The 15,749-nt window shown below is 40.8% G+C and overlaps 1 protein-coding gene across 1 annotated transcript in view; it reads right to left on the bottom strand.

Moving 5' to 3' along the window:
- The window catches only part of plxdc2b (plexin domain containing 2b), a 93,816-nt gene that overhangs the window by 51,904 nt on the left and 26,163 nt on the right, over window positions 1-15,749 (bottom strand). The gene's annotated exons all lie outside the window — the stretch shown is intronic.

Raw genomic sequence — 15,749 nt, 5'->3', positions numbered from 1 at the left:
AAGATGTCAAAGACGACAATAATTACATTTTAAAATGTTTATTTTACAAACTTGTCAAATCACAGATACGGCAACTGTTCAAGCCATTAATTCCTCATGTCTATGGAGGCTTTTCTCATTTCTACAGGAAGAAATCTCAGCCTGCCTGAAACACATGAACATTAGGAATGACTCAGCAGCCATCACACAAACCAGTGGGCCATAGTCATTGGGCAATCACCACCATTCCCCAGTCTGAAATGAGACACTGGTGACAGGTGAGAAATATAATGTAAACACTGACTCGATTAACCGAGTTCAAGACTGGTTGTTGGATCAGAGGTGAAATGTGCTGCATCATTTTAAGGGATTGTTGGCTTTCGTGGGATGACTCAGATTTTCCCTCATTATGACACCACAGTCAGGACAGAGGTAAACAATCATTTGAGTAAATAAACATCGGTCTACCATGAACAGATGGCCAAAACACAAAGAAGAAGATACATTTTCAGAGATAATTAAAACATTTTTTTGTGTAAAGCTCTTTGTCCCTTGCAGCACACCGGAGCAGAAATCTCAACATTTAGTTAGTTCCTCATGATCTCATTCTGGCTCATGTTGCTATTCATCCAGTGTGCTGCTTCCAAATCTGTGCAGCATATCTTGCAAGAATTATGACCTTGATTGTTGTTTTTCATTACATTGCATTCATTACGAGTCAGCCTCTTTCCATTGGGGAAGTTACAAAAACTTTTTGTCTTTTTCGCAATTTATAATCTCATTCATGCAGCCTCGATGCAAGCACTCTTGTTGGCTTAACTGAATGACACTGAAAAAGAGAATCAATATAGAATAGAATTGTATCTTTATGTGTTGGGTTTGTTTGTCATATCAGAAAACTGCATACCATGCAAGCATATGCAGCAAAGCACCGACTCAGACTACAAATCAGTCAGTGTGGGGGCAAAACAATACACGAAGCTGATAAAAGTCTGTGGTCTGTTTGCTTGCTTGTTTTCACTTGCAGATAACGCACGCACCACACCGTTTGAAATCAGACGGGGGGATTGCCGCGCAGGCCATTCGCACACTAGTGGCACACACTCCAACCTCTCAGCTATCAGCTCGTCACTTGTGGCACCAAAATCAGATGACAGATGTGCTGTGTGAGCACAAAACAGTGACCTTGACTGCGAAGAGGAGGAGATAATTCAGCCTACAAGCAGCTACATGTTTGAGTGCTGATGTACACTTTAGTGCTGGAAAAGCTCCAGGAGAGATTTACAGGCGGTCTAAGGTATAGCATCACAATATCCAAACATAAAAACACAAAGAAAAGAAATGCTGCAACTCAGGACAATCCCATGACTGACATTAGACATCAACACATTCCTAAAGGAATGGCCTGCAGAATAAATTTCTTAAAATTATTATTCTTACAGCCTGGAAAGGGCAAACAGAAAGACAGTCAGTCAAAGTGACACCTCGGGGCAAATTTGGGGTCGCCAATTATCCGTAAATGAATGTTTTTAGACTGTGGGGTAAGTTTAGAGCAAGGAAAACCAATACACACACAGGGTTCAGACCCATGACCAGTAATTATGAGTGAGTGGCAACCACCATACCACTGTGCTGTGTTTAGTCTCCTTAGTATGATGGCCTACGTCAATAATGTGTCAGCTTTAACCTAAGGCCAGTGGTTTGTTTTTTCACATTTTTGAAAAAGTGCACCATTGCACTTTCTGGGAGAATTATAATATAATTCCCTGTCTGCTTAAGTTAAATTCTGTTGCAGGTTCCATCTCCTTCAGTTCAGTATGAAACCAGGTCAACAACTGCTCCTGCATCCCGAGTCTTTGCACAATCCTCCTCTTGGAGTCTTGAGCAGTGCCCTTATAACTAACATACTGTCCATCACAGCTGATCGGCTAGGCCGTCCTGGTGACACTTGTAGTCCTTCCTTCGTAATAGTCCCAGAAGAAATAGATGTGATTAAACCCAGTCCTCCACTCGCTCACACGTTTCCCCGCTTTATATGGATTACAGATGGCACAGAAACTGTGTTTATCTGTTAGACTTGAGATGGACTGCAGGCTTGTTTCCCTTCAGGCTAATGCTCTGCATGCCTGGATAAGCTCCTGGCCCCAATGACCTTAATAGGATTAAGCATTTAGAGACAATTAGTAATGAACTCTATTTTTTTAATAACACTCATCTACATAAAGTTTACAAAAGTGCTTGCATGCTGTTGCGGCTGTGGAAATTATTTCAGGTTTAAAACAGAAAGTATTGCTGAATTCTTAATTATTAGCCAACATTGCATCTTTTCTTCTTTTTTTTTTTTTTTTGACTGAGACAGAGGTTACTGGGTTTAACTAGCACAGTGTTTTTTTCCACTCTTTACACCCTGTGTTTTTTTTTCTCTCGCTCACATTTCGTTCTCCTGCTCGTCCCGTCCCCTCCACTCTCCTCCTCCTCCTCCTTCCCTGGGCCCCCACTCTTGAAGGGGGGAGCAAGGCAGTGAGAGCAAGTGGAGAGGCTTAAGATGCTAATTTACCCAAAGAGGAGGCTGACAGACTCACTTTATAATGAGCGCTGGCAAAGCAAAAAGCAAAGAGACCAATCTGCTCAGAGAAGTGGGTGCTGATAAATGTTGGGGTATTTTACTAGCGCAGAAGGCGGAGCATGAAACAGGCCTGAGACGACTGTGTCACAATTAGCAGCTGAGTATTGTTGGAGAACAATTAAAAGTCACCTTCAGGCACCAACACTCAGACCGAGCCAGAAATCTTAAAGCAGTTATGGACTCGTACTGAATTTTAACATCCGTATTCATATAACGAAGGAACGACTGTCATAAATCAAACATTTTAAAGACTCTTCCATCAGCATCACTTGTCCATACTTTTAATCTCAGTGGGGCTCAACTAATGTAATGGTGCTCAAAGGCAAGTTGAGTTCACAGTCCATGAGATAAGCTCTAAATGTCAGTTCCTTTAAAGTAAGATGAGAAAGTCACGGTGTAAGTGATATTGTATAATATGTGAGAATTCATCCATATAGTGTATTGGACTATTTATTTATTCATAAATTGTAAGTTGAACAACATCAGCAGATATTTTGTCAAAGTTACTAAGTTAAGTTTCAAAATCGTGCAATTGTTACCAAGGTTGACAACAACAGTTTGGCAGAGAAGAGTTGGTAAATCTGTCATTGATGTAACCTGCATACTCAGATCTGCTCATACTCATCTCACAAATGCGTGTTCTGAACATGTTCCTTTGGAACAAATGCAAAAGCTCCGGAGGCCACCTGTGATCCAAAAGTCAAAAGTTTTGCTGCGTGTTGTCCATGAATAGAGGCAGATTCTCTGCAGTGTTTCTTTTCACCACCTCTTCCCTCACCGTCTCCTCTGCATACCTCTAATACTTCTTGACACTCACTCCATCTCTGATGGTCATTAGTCACATCCATGTGGACAAAGTAACCCAGGCTACGTCCTGTCAACAGCAGTTATAAACACTAATCCAAGAGGCACTTACACATTCCGTTCCACGAAGGCACAAACATCCATTTTCATCCTTTATAGGCTCCTTGTCAGTTCCTCAATATACGGTGGAAAACTGGCAAACAGCAGATGCCTTAAAATACACCATGACCACGACATAGGGGCCTTGAATTAATGGATGTTCTTTACCAAGCTTGTAAATGGCCGTGATGAGTCATCCTGAAGAGATGTGCATACACCTGCATTTCTCTTGGGAACACAACCTCTGTGATTCTGAATTTTATACTGAGTTTTGTAAAAAAATTAATAAATAATAATAATTGTGTTTTGTCAAGCCTTCAGAAGCAGGCCAAGTCCGGACCCCTGAGGGACCCTTAAAATCAGTCCACAGCAGGACCAGGTTTCTCCTCAGGACCAAAAAGCCCCTCTGCTTAAGGGTGAAAGGAAATCTCTCCCCTCTTGGTTTCTTTCAGTGCCGCTGAAAGCCCCCCGCATACCTTCATCCTGACTCTGTCGAGCAGCCTTGTTGGCCGGACTCACGCCTGTCAACACCTCTGATTCACAAACACCAGAGGGACTGTAATTTGGTTCCACCTAAAACCTCTCAAGGACACCGAGGCAGTCATAAAATAGGAGAATAAAGGTGCTGTCCACACCACTTCTTTCACTCCATTTCTGCTCGTTTTACTCTCTTTTGTCCTAATTCCCCCTGACTCAGTGTTGCCGACAGCAGACCGCCACACATGACTGGCAGGTCGACGACGTGGAATGCTTCACTGCACCCGTGCAAGCTGTCTGAAGAGTTATCATTAAAGTAAGGGCACTAACACAGTAGAAATGCTTTATTACATGGAAACAAATTATATAAGATCACAAAACTCTGTGGCCTCATTTCATTTGTGTCTCACACTTCCTTAAAGTGCGCGGACAAAAACTCACTCAACAGGCATGTCCGCCCTTGAAGTGCAAAACCTGCCTCAATGTTCTTCATCAACAACAACTTCACTTTCACAGATCTGGTTCAAATCTGAACGTGTCAGCAGTACAGCGAAGAACCAAGATGTAGAAGTGTGGAAGTGTGTACTGTATTCACATGCCTTGCAATTGCATGTTTTCACTGTAAACACATGCTTATATGGTAAATATGGATGTCTATGTTTGTGATTTCTGTCACATTAAGTGTGAAAAAGCAGGTATAGAAGATGGGTGGTTGAAGAAAGTGGCTACCTTAACACTAGTCGGCGAACGTGCTGATCCCAGAACAGCATTTTTTACCTTTTACAGTTTATTTTTTTCTATTTCTACTCCCGTGAAGAATGTGTGGACCTTTGCCACTTCTGTCCATCAGTGATTTCTAAGGCCTTCTATCTGCGGCTGCTTAATTTAGTGCCCACTGAAAGCACCTTTATCAGTGTACCGACAGGCCCTGCCAAGCACTCTGGAGGACCTCCTTCTCTCTCTGCTGTTGTAACAGTGCCGACTTTGTGCACATCGCCTCACAAGGGTCAACTTGGATTAAGTTGATGTAACTATTGCAGAAGCCTCCGACTTTCTGAAGCTGTTATAGCAAAAAAAATAAAATGGGGAGGATGCGCTGTGTGATTCTAAGAATTGTTGCTCTAAAAGTACATAAATTCACACATTTTCAACAGATAATGTGATGAACAGTGTCAGTCCATATTGTGTTTAAAGGTAATGAAGTGCTTCACCTGTCAAATGCTCCAATTAGCTACTGCTAACTATGAGATTCAGATAATTCAGAATGAAAGGTTAACGTTTAGTGTTATTCCATCTCTGTTTCTTATCAGTAAACATTACCACATTATTACATGTCTAATATTGCGTAGCATTTTCATGCCCCACAAATGTCCTGTTAAATGAAAAGACACAGACAAAGTGAGGCATTCGATTTAACAGATCATTTAATGAAGCGGGATAATATAAAGTAAATGGCTACAAGTTTTATCATTTTATTCTATCTGAATAAATGCAAGTCATAACAAAAACTAGAACACGTTTTTGTATTTGTTATAATGGGCCATCATTTATATCAACAGCAAGTTCTTCTCCATGACAAATCAAATTGCCTAAAATTTGAAACGTCTGTCAAACAAAGAAACCAAACACAAACTGAGAACAGTCTAAAAACTCCAGACAGGCAATTGTCTAAAATCATTATGCAGAGCAAAGTGTGATTTTGTGACCTGCTGTATCTTGCATCTCCTCTTAAATTCCCAGCCTATCATTAAGCGAAGACATAAAAGACATAATTCAGGCTGCAGCAGAAACTTAGACACAAGTAGACTCAGTGGCAGCACCTGGAGAACAGATCCCGTTTCAAACGGAGCGTGTAAAGTGATGAGCATGCATCTGAATGCGTCTAAATCTGAGATAATCGACACATGAGCCGAGTTAAGACGTGAAATAAAACAGCACAGCAGTTTGTAGACGGAAAGAAGAACAAAACCCCTGTTGTTCTGACTGAAAAGCTTTAAAATGAAGACATGTGACAACTTTCCCCCCGGAGAGAAGCAGGGAGTCAGCGTCCTGTCTGTCATGAATGCCTCATTTCACCACAGATTTGTTTTGCCAACAATCAGTCACATATTTCAAAGTGGGAGCACTGCAACAGAAACATCACGGTAAACACACAGGGACAGACAATCACACATATTCACATTTCTACACACGGGCAACTTACAGTCACAAGGTAAATTAATTTCAAGATTAAAAAAACAAACAAACCACACACCCACAGGGAGAACACTTTCTAACAGTTGCAGCAGTTTAGCAGAATGTTGCAACACATTGAGTTGTTTGGGCTTTGCTGAATAATATATTGTTTGCACATTGCGCTGTCCAGAAATTCAAAATGTTTATATCTTTTATAAACAGTCACACTGAAATGTGGAGTAAAAAAGCTTGAAAGATGTTATTTAAAACCTAGGACACTGGGGCAGAGTTTCAAACAGCTTTTGTTAAAATGTTGATGGTGAATTTTTTGCGATGGACACTCGTCCAGCTTCTACTTTTCCAAGTATCTTATTGAGAGCTTGGCTTGATCACAGCTGAAATCAGAGTAAATTTCAAGTCACTTTCAAATGCATGTTTTTGGACCACGGGTGAGGAAACTGGTGTACCTGAAGAAAACACATTCACATACAAGGTGAACATGAACGTGAGCAAGCACTCAGGTTTCAACCCGTTAAGAGGCAAACAGGCTATAAATAAAAACAAATTCACAGACTCTGAAAGTGTTAATTACAATATGGAGAGGAAGGAAGGTGGAATGGAAATCATTAGCTGACTGGGGGCTGATGATTGCAGAAGCCTATCTGTCGAAGATTATCACCGAGATGTCAGCTGTTGTTAACGACAAAATGTTGTGTGACTACAAAACATTAGGACTAAGTTACACTCGCATCAGGTTTTGGTATCCCTTAATATTTGGCTTTTTCTTTTTTTAATTTCACTACACTGGCTTTCACCAAGTGTTCAATAATATGAATACTGTTGCATTAAGGTGCTTGAGGAAACATGGCCACTGTGAAAGCAGCAGGTGTCCAAGCAGGGGAGGAAGAAAGAAGGCCAGAGAATCGGGAGGCAGTTGAGTAATTTTAAATAATCTGGAGAATGAGGAACAATTGCTCATTTCCTTTCCCAAGCAACTGCTTGAAACAACTGAACAAACTGGACACAAAATCAGAGCAAGCAAAGCCGCAAAGCACCCAGAAACATGCCCGAGCACACAGTCACAAACCCCAAAACACAGGGTTTAAAGTGCTGGAGTCGACCATAGTGGAGCTCGCTGTCACCGCCGTGGCTTTCTTTATGTAATTGGTGGTTGGCTTGGCTCTGACGCTGGTCAGTGCAGGAAGTGTAAACAAAAAAAAAAAAACCCACAATGGCACAGTGAGAGACAGCGCGGAGGGCTGAAGGCAGCGGGATTACAGTGAGAAAAAGGTTTCCTGAGTGACACTTGGTCTCAGGATTTCAGGACTCCAGTCAGGCGCGGTGTCCGTCTCATATTTCAGGAGATTGAGTGATCGAATGCAGGACGATGAAGCGCCTCCGTTGGCTCTCTTTCCACTTTTCAACTATGCCAATGAGTCGCCCGGCGCAGGAGCCCCGAGGCCTTGAATCACTCCACTGCCAAGAGCCCGAGCATGGCAGGCGATGCATCACCAGACACTGGACCTCCTGCCAACACATTATTTTTTCTCCCTCCAGTGCAGACCATTACCTGTGGTAATATTACTGTATTCTTACGGGTCACTGGCTGAAATCCCCTCTCAGAAAAAACCCCCCAGCATCTCACAGTCTGCTTAATCTCTCCGTGGAAATACAAAATCAGTCCGCTCACCGTTCCCACAGTCCTCCAGAGCCTGCTTAACAGACCTTAAAATTGAAAGTGGCCACGACTGCACCGTTGAATGGGGAGGGATCAGCGGGAGAAAAGCCTGTGCTCTCGTCCTGAAACGCCACATCACAAACAATGGGGTTGCCTTTATCCTGCAGGTTCACACACCCGTCAGCTGTGGACAGAAACACACCTACACCTCTCACATCTGAGACACACTCCACAAGGTAATCGCTCCATTCATTCGGTCACCCCAGAAACACTCTGAACCTGCGAGAAGCTGATCTCTCCATCTCTCGCGCTCAGACGGGTTTGAGGTTGTGACCTCTCTGGCTCATTTGTGCCCTGTATATTTTCAGTCAACTGCACGGCTGCTGCCACAAAGCGAGGGCGAACAAAATATCGAAATATTTCTGGCAAATTTCAGTGGCTTGGACTTGAGCTGAAGCTCCTTCACACTTGCAGAAACAATGAAACTACGAGAACCTGTTTCCTGCCGCATTTCAAAGTAGAAGAAAAAATAAAAAAAACAAAAACGCTGCCACGATGATGATGCAGAGTTGGCCATCAAAACTGCCACCTCAGTTATTTGTGTCTGCACAAGTAGAGGTTCCTGCTCAGAGGCAATTTTCGCAGCAAACATTTGATTTGTCTCAGTAGGAAAATCACAGGTATCAACAATGACAAAAGTTCTCTTTTGCTTTGTTGCTGACCGACCTCAGAGACCGGGAGTTTGAAACTGAAGCAGCTGCGTTGAATGCAGTTGTTAGTTTTATTGTAAACACTTGTGCTTTTCCACATATGAATGAAAAACAATGCAAGAACATCAGCAATAAAAGTTCACTTGTAAAAGGTCTTTTGACAGCGTCGCTGTTTAATAGCTTTTTAGCTGCTGCTTTAAGTCAGTATCATTTATTGAACTTAAACATAATATTCCATGAAGAAGCTTTTTTTTTTAATAGATTTGAAGTTTACTGAAACAAAACCCCAGTGAAACAGTGCAGAACAAAGATCACAGCAACAGTATACAAAGAAAATCCAAACATTATGCATGTATTACATTCTTCAAAGCCATCTTGTGAAAAGTGGAAAAGTATCTGTTTATTAGATAATGACTTATCTCATTCTGAGAAATTAGACTAACAGATTCATGTTATCCCCAATACTCTGATGTCTTTATGCATATTTACCTGTTTATCTAATTTATTAGTTAAATTCCATGTAAATAAAATGAAAACTCTATTCGCAGCTAATCGAGAGACAAGATGAAGCCAGATGTTTGGATTTTGAGTCTTATATCACCATGTATACAATACTCCAAAATAATTTCAATAACAGGCTAATCAGACAGATTCTTCCTTTGTATATCACATTAAGATGTTGAGGGGACGTCACAGGTTTTTTTTCAGTCAAAGCAGAATCTGAAAACATGCATACTGTCGGTTGAACTGTAGCAGGACTGTAGCAGTGATACTTTGGAGTTCACAGCTGTCGCTGGCTCCAATCTCCACAGATTTGTGGCGTCTCTGTCAAGTTAAATCCAGATTTGTATGATTGCAGGAGATTTGATGTTTCACCCTCAGTTGTTATTGGTCAATTTCAGACATCCAATATGGATTTCCGGATATTGTGACAGTGGGTAAGACTTTATTTCTCACGTTATTTGGCACCACACATGTTATTTGTTTGTTTTGGGTTGGTATATTTCCTTGAAATAATTAACTTGTTTGATTCCAGTTTTTTTTTAAACTTCCTTAAAATCCTGTCATTCCTTAAATGTATTACAAGCATGACAAGTCCAGTAAGTTTTCATCTATTTGGCAACTCCCATTGGTCCTCATTTAATTTGCCTTAAGTAAAATACTACCTCGGACAATAAATCTTTAGTTTGACCAACTGTATATTATGTTGCATCCTCACCACAGACACTCAGGAGGTACAATTTATTTTCCCCAATAATTGTAGCAGCAACCTTTGTCTCTATATACAAAGTCTAGAGTTTCTTTTTCTCATACAGAAGTGATTTTTATGATCTCATGCTGCCAGTACCAGTTAGCTCCAGCTTTAGCAGGTAAAGTGAGGCAGAGCAATTCTGATGATGTCTTGGTCTGCAGGTCATTGGTTTTCTTTCATTATGATATATAATTTGGAATAAAACAAGCCATTTCTACACTCCAGTTTTGCTACAGAAGCTCTATATCTGATGATCTCCACTGAGTTTTATTTTAATCTGGCACTTGGCTCACAGTGTTTTCATCTTATTGCATAAAAAATAATCTATAGCATCATCTGTAACACACTGATCAGAATTCGGGCCGAAAGCTCATTGATCACTTCTAGTTTTCTGTAAATCTGAGAGGAGTCAAGTCTTGTTTCTGTGAAAACGGTATAGTTGCATCTTTGCTTTGACTCAAGATTGATTCCCTTCAATATGGAAAAGCCTCATTTTGAATGTGCATAGTGGTGTTTTATGTGCATGTGTGATCCATCCTGCAGGTGCAGACTGATCGAGTGCCCATGTGAGTGTATTAACTATGTTCTTTTTTCCACTTTTGCTCGGGGCCGAGGGCTCTCGGCGAGGCCAAGCGGGACCCTTGGGCCTCTCCTTATCCTGCCCACTAATCCATCAGCATCAGTGAGCCCCCGAGCCCTCCACCCTGCCAAACCTCTCCACACTTCACTGTTCTCTGATCGGAGCGCTGTGTAAACACATGAACACAGGTCCAACTCGTAACCCAGTAGACCTGCCATTTCTCACAGTTAAAAAAATACAAAAAAAGACAGAGAGAGAGAGAGAGAGTCCAACTGTCCAAGGAAAAAGATCATTATGCAGTTATAATTTAATAATTTAACCCTTGATCATCAAACATTTGACAGAGCTAATCTAGGGTCTGTTTGTTACCAAACGTCTGTAATACTTCAGGTTGAGCCCTTTCTGTCATCCAGTTGAAGTGGTTTCACGTCCTCGAATTCAGTGTTACATTTTATGCACATTTCATCAAGTTTGCCCAGCAATGTCATGGAGAACTAACATTTTGACAACTGGCTCCATTTACAAGGAGAACATCTGGAAGTTTTTACCACCAACATAAACAGCAAGTCAGAAAAAAAAAACCTTTAATGTTTAATCACAATTTGGACAACTTAAAACACATTTATGGACATTTAAGTGTGAAGCTTTTTATTTGTTTTTTAATCCTGAAAAAAAAAGAAAAACTACTTTTTTTCCAAGCATGGATGGATCCCACCTACTGCATGTAAGACCGAAAGTGAACGAAAGTCTTCATCTGATAGAAGGTGGTTTTTAAAAGCCGCTCACACAGAAAGTTGCTATGCGATTCCCAGCAAGCTTTGCCAAAGACATTCACTTTGGACCAAGTTGAATTCTGGAATCAAATTACACTGTCAGTATGGTTTATAAAAGTTGAGAAACAATGTTTGTTCCATTACCAAGGTTTGCCATATATGTTTATTATACATAACTATATAAATCACTTAAAGAATTTGTGAAGCCTTAAATATCAACTGCCTTTTTAGCCATGAGGTGTATTCTTCTATTGTTTCTGCTTTCACTGTGAACTGAACGCCTCCTGTGTAGGCGCACGAACATACTAAGAGAACCGTTGTCACTTTCCAGTTAAACCTGCTGTTCTGTTTATTGTCCAACACAACACTGACATGAAACCTCCGCCCTTGGCTCTGAGTGCAATATATGACACATAAGCATGTGGAAACACGAAGACACAAACACAAATGGATGCTTGTATTCTATCAGATAGAAAATTATTATAAAGTTAAAAAGTCTGTCCATTTTTGCAAATTCCACAATTTTTAATGTTGGGTTTTTAAATAACTGAACCGAAGAGATTATTTCAACTAGGTTTCAGTACTACAACCAAATCAATACAAGATTATTTCCAGCTTCAAAAACCCACCATCCTTCATAGTTCCACACTTATTTTGATAAAACCTCTCATGCAGTTGATGATATGAAAGCTCCCAATTTTCCTCAGCGGTACATGCTCTTCTCAATAAACCCTAAGATTCACAAATTCAACCAAAAACACGAACTGTGGTCACCAAACTGTACAGTTGGTCAATTTTCCAGCACCAGGAACCAGCCTCTCATGAACCCCATTATAATCATACTAATTTGCAGAAGCCATAAATGCTTAACATATGAGTGAAATGAAAACCTCTTCAATAAAGAAACATATTACGTTCAATGTTTTTCTCTCTGAATCTGGATGATTTTCGAGGGAGGAGATTTTTGATACGTGACCAACATTTTTTCATGACTTCCAGAAATATGTGAGAAAAACATAAACTGCTTAGAAACTTGCCAAATCCTATTTTCAACATCCTACACCACCTACAGCGTCCAGGCACCCAGACCCACAAGCAACAACAACAAAAAGGCTGAATATAGCAAAAAAAAAATCCACAGCAGCAGCATGAGAAGCACACGGATGATATATATATATATATATATATATATATATATGCATTTTCAGATGCAGTTCTCCTGCTGCCTGTACAGAGCAGAGTGAGACAAAGGGGAAACAGAGGGGTAGTCCCCCCGGCCTCTCACAGCTCAACCATCGCTGAACATCGCACGCATCTGTTGACAAACTGTGGGACACATCCAAGTCACACAGAGTCTGTAATTGCCTCAAACTTTGTTCCATCCAGCATAGGAGACTTCAGTCACTCACAGGAAATCAATATTAAATATTGTTGACAACACAACCGCAGGAGTTTTTCTCTGCAGAATATGAGACTCACAGATTTGTGTTTCAGAACAGCCGGCCAATTCCCTCTGGAAATCCAATCATGGGAGGGAGTGTGTTATGTAGAAAAGCGTCTCAAATTTAGATTCAATCATATGCATACGTCTGCATTGGCTTCATTTTGTGCACACTTATAATTATGCAGATTTAGAGCAGAATATTCAATCTCACCTCTGCAGTTTTTCTGAGAGAATATGAACAAACCCCAAACAATCTGTCAAAGTATTCAAGTTTAATCAAATGCATTTAATTTAACATTCATCCCATTCCTCTATATTGTGATTATAATAGTATTGGAACAAAACTCGTAACTGAAAAAAGAAAGATCAGCAGGCTTCTAATGAACATTAAGGTTTTTAATGTCTCTGTGGATGGTGCCTTTGAGTCAGAGATGATTTCCTCAGGAATTACATGCCTTGGTGGGATTTAAATTGGCTTCTCGGAGATAAGACGTCTGACTCGCTCATTCAATTCAGTGGCTTTCAGGAGTATTGGCAAGAGATAAAAATAGACGTGGAAGAAAAAAAAAGTTGAAAGATTGAGCTGCAACGAGGGAGGTCACTTGGGTCGGAATACAAAAGTGGAAGAGAGGGTAGGCTTTTCAGGTTTATCACTTCCAGTTGCAGACTATGGACAGCTGTGGGTGCAGCTGCAAGTTGTTAATAGATACGAGTGTGTGGGTCAGCGTATCCCCAACACTGCTCAATGCAACAAAATACAAGTTATGCCTGATTATTATAGGGCTGTTTTAACCAGGTAAGAACTCACCAACTTCGAAAATGCATTAATGTGTTAAACATTGTGCACATCAGCACTCAGGAAGCCTGTGTTTGTTTTGCTGCATTTAACTTTGATCAAACCGAAGCAGAGCTTGTTTGAAAGTCAGTTTGAGAAGCTGGACTCATTTTGGAGCTTCCTGGTTGTGAGGCATTCACATTGTCAACATATAAAATCGCAATGTTTTCTGTAATGCAAAGTACTCCAACAAAAACTTGCATAAAAACTGGGTTCAAGCCACAGAAAAAGGGAAGGAAAATGACACGCTTTAATTATTCTTACTCAGTTTAAAAGATAGCACACTATATTTAATTTGTGCATCTCGAGCATAAAAGAATAAATTATTCCATTCTTCAATATGTCTCACTGAGGTGGGACAATTTGTCTTCGAGGGAAAATCAAATTGGACAATTTTTGAGAAAAATGTAAAATTTCATATTTGGAACTTTTATGCATCTACTGTGTTTTTCGTTTTTCTGAAGAAGTTGTGCACGTTGATTTTCATGTGGTTCAAAGACAAAAAAAAAAAGATATTTTTTAAAATCTTTTAGTGTTTATAGTATCCTTGTCGAGATGTAGTTATTTCCGCATCTACATAGCCCAACTGTACTTTGTGAGGAAACACATTTTTATGTCAGGCTGCAGAAGAACATGCAGGTCACTACCGTACTTGGCCTCAAATACAAACTGCTCTGGATTGGATTCATCTGCTCTGCGGGATCCTTCGCAGATTCACGACGACACCGTTTTGCTGGCCTCCTGGTCTTTAAAGTCACAGGTGAGGCGAGGCTGCCTGCTCCTGCTTGCCTCTTTGTCCTCGGGCTATCAGACATGTGCTGACATGCATGTTTGTGGTAAAAGCCCCTCGGTGGCGATAGAGGGTGAAATTAACCAGGCGACGGACCCTTGTCGGATATTTCGCTCCATCGATTCCCTAAAACATGCCTATTGATCTGATTCACACATATTTGTGACCCTTGTGGAGGACACGGGAGTAATTGTTCACTTCAGGACTGATGGTGCCATTTGTCTTGTACAGGCATTTTCTGGCTGCAGTGAGACTTTAATGGAAACAGACAGTCCACTGCCCTCTGACAAACAGCCTGGGAGGCTCTGGGTGTGAATGCAAATGCGATACACTTGTTCTAAAATATCTCCCAACTTTCTCTCCTTGTTGTTTTGCTCCCCAAGTATTCAATCCGTTGAGGGCCAGTTTGTTGCTCGTGAGAGGATGATGAAGAGGGAAGGAGGAGTAGGAGTGGCTGTGTCACTGGGCAGATGGATGTACCACGGCGGTCTCAGCCCAGACGCGCACAAACCCTCACGATTTTCCCAGCAGACCTCCGAAAGACGTTGTTTTGGCTCAGAGTCAGTGAGATCGTCTCCTAATCATTCAGTGGGAGATTCATATTCAGACCTCGCTCTGCACTCTCTTAATGTGCGGGGAAAATAATGGTGTAGAGAGAAAAATAAGATTGTCTAACAGATGCTTCAGGGTTTTTTTTCTACAGCCTTAGCACCTAAAGTTACATTCCTACATGAGTAATTACTTCCTTATTCTTTAGTATTAAATATATATATATATACACACACACATGTTGAAATAAAGATAACAGATCACATTTCAGTTGGAATATGGGTGTCAGTAGGAGCATGTAAAATCATGTACAAACTTTACAATAAAATAAATATAGAGCGCTTTAAGACAGATTTACATTGGTTTCATAAGCTTAACAATTTATGGGAAAGCCAAGCCCAGAACTCACTCTGGCTCTGAAAATCACCCTGTTTTGGGACTTTCAAGTGTGACAAGTATGCCTCGACCCCCTCCCTCCCCAAACACTCTCCATGCCATGCTTCTGGGCACGTTGCCATCAGTGCTGGGCCTCATGCTCTGCCTCTCCGGGCTTCGCTGATCAAACCCAGGGGGCCCGCGGCACTGACAGAGCCTTCACCACTTTCTTCTTCTTCCTTTTTCTTTTCTCTGGTGAGAAAATCCCATGCAAGAGGTAAACTCACAACATACTGATTCAAACACATACATGCTATAGGGCATATTAAGCTCAATATATAGTGACTGAAGATTTGTCTAATCTTGTTGGGAGATATCAAATATTATACATATTTCTGTTATTTAGAGATCTCACTCACGTTTGTGTTAAGAAATGAGAGAAAGACTATATGGAAATATACCTATGCGACATAAAATTGTAATGGTTTTTATCCCATTTATCCTCTAGATGAGTTTGGTATTTAAATAAAGGCGAAGAGTTGATATACAACTACCAAAACACATACATTAAACACTTCACAGCCTGTCGTCCATGTATCAGAA

Source organism: Blennius ocellaris (genome assembly GCF_963422515.1).
Source record: "Blennius ocellaris genome assembly, chromosome: 19".
NCBI classification, from domain to species: domain Eukaryota; kingdom Metazoa; phylum Chordata; class Actinopteri; order Blenniiformes; family Blenniidae; genus Blennius; species Blennius ocellaris.
Note: the sequence above shows the minus strand (reverse complement) of the source record. Positions and strands in the feature narration are given on the sequence as shown.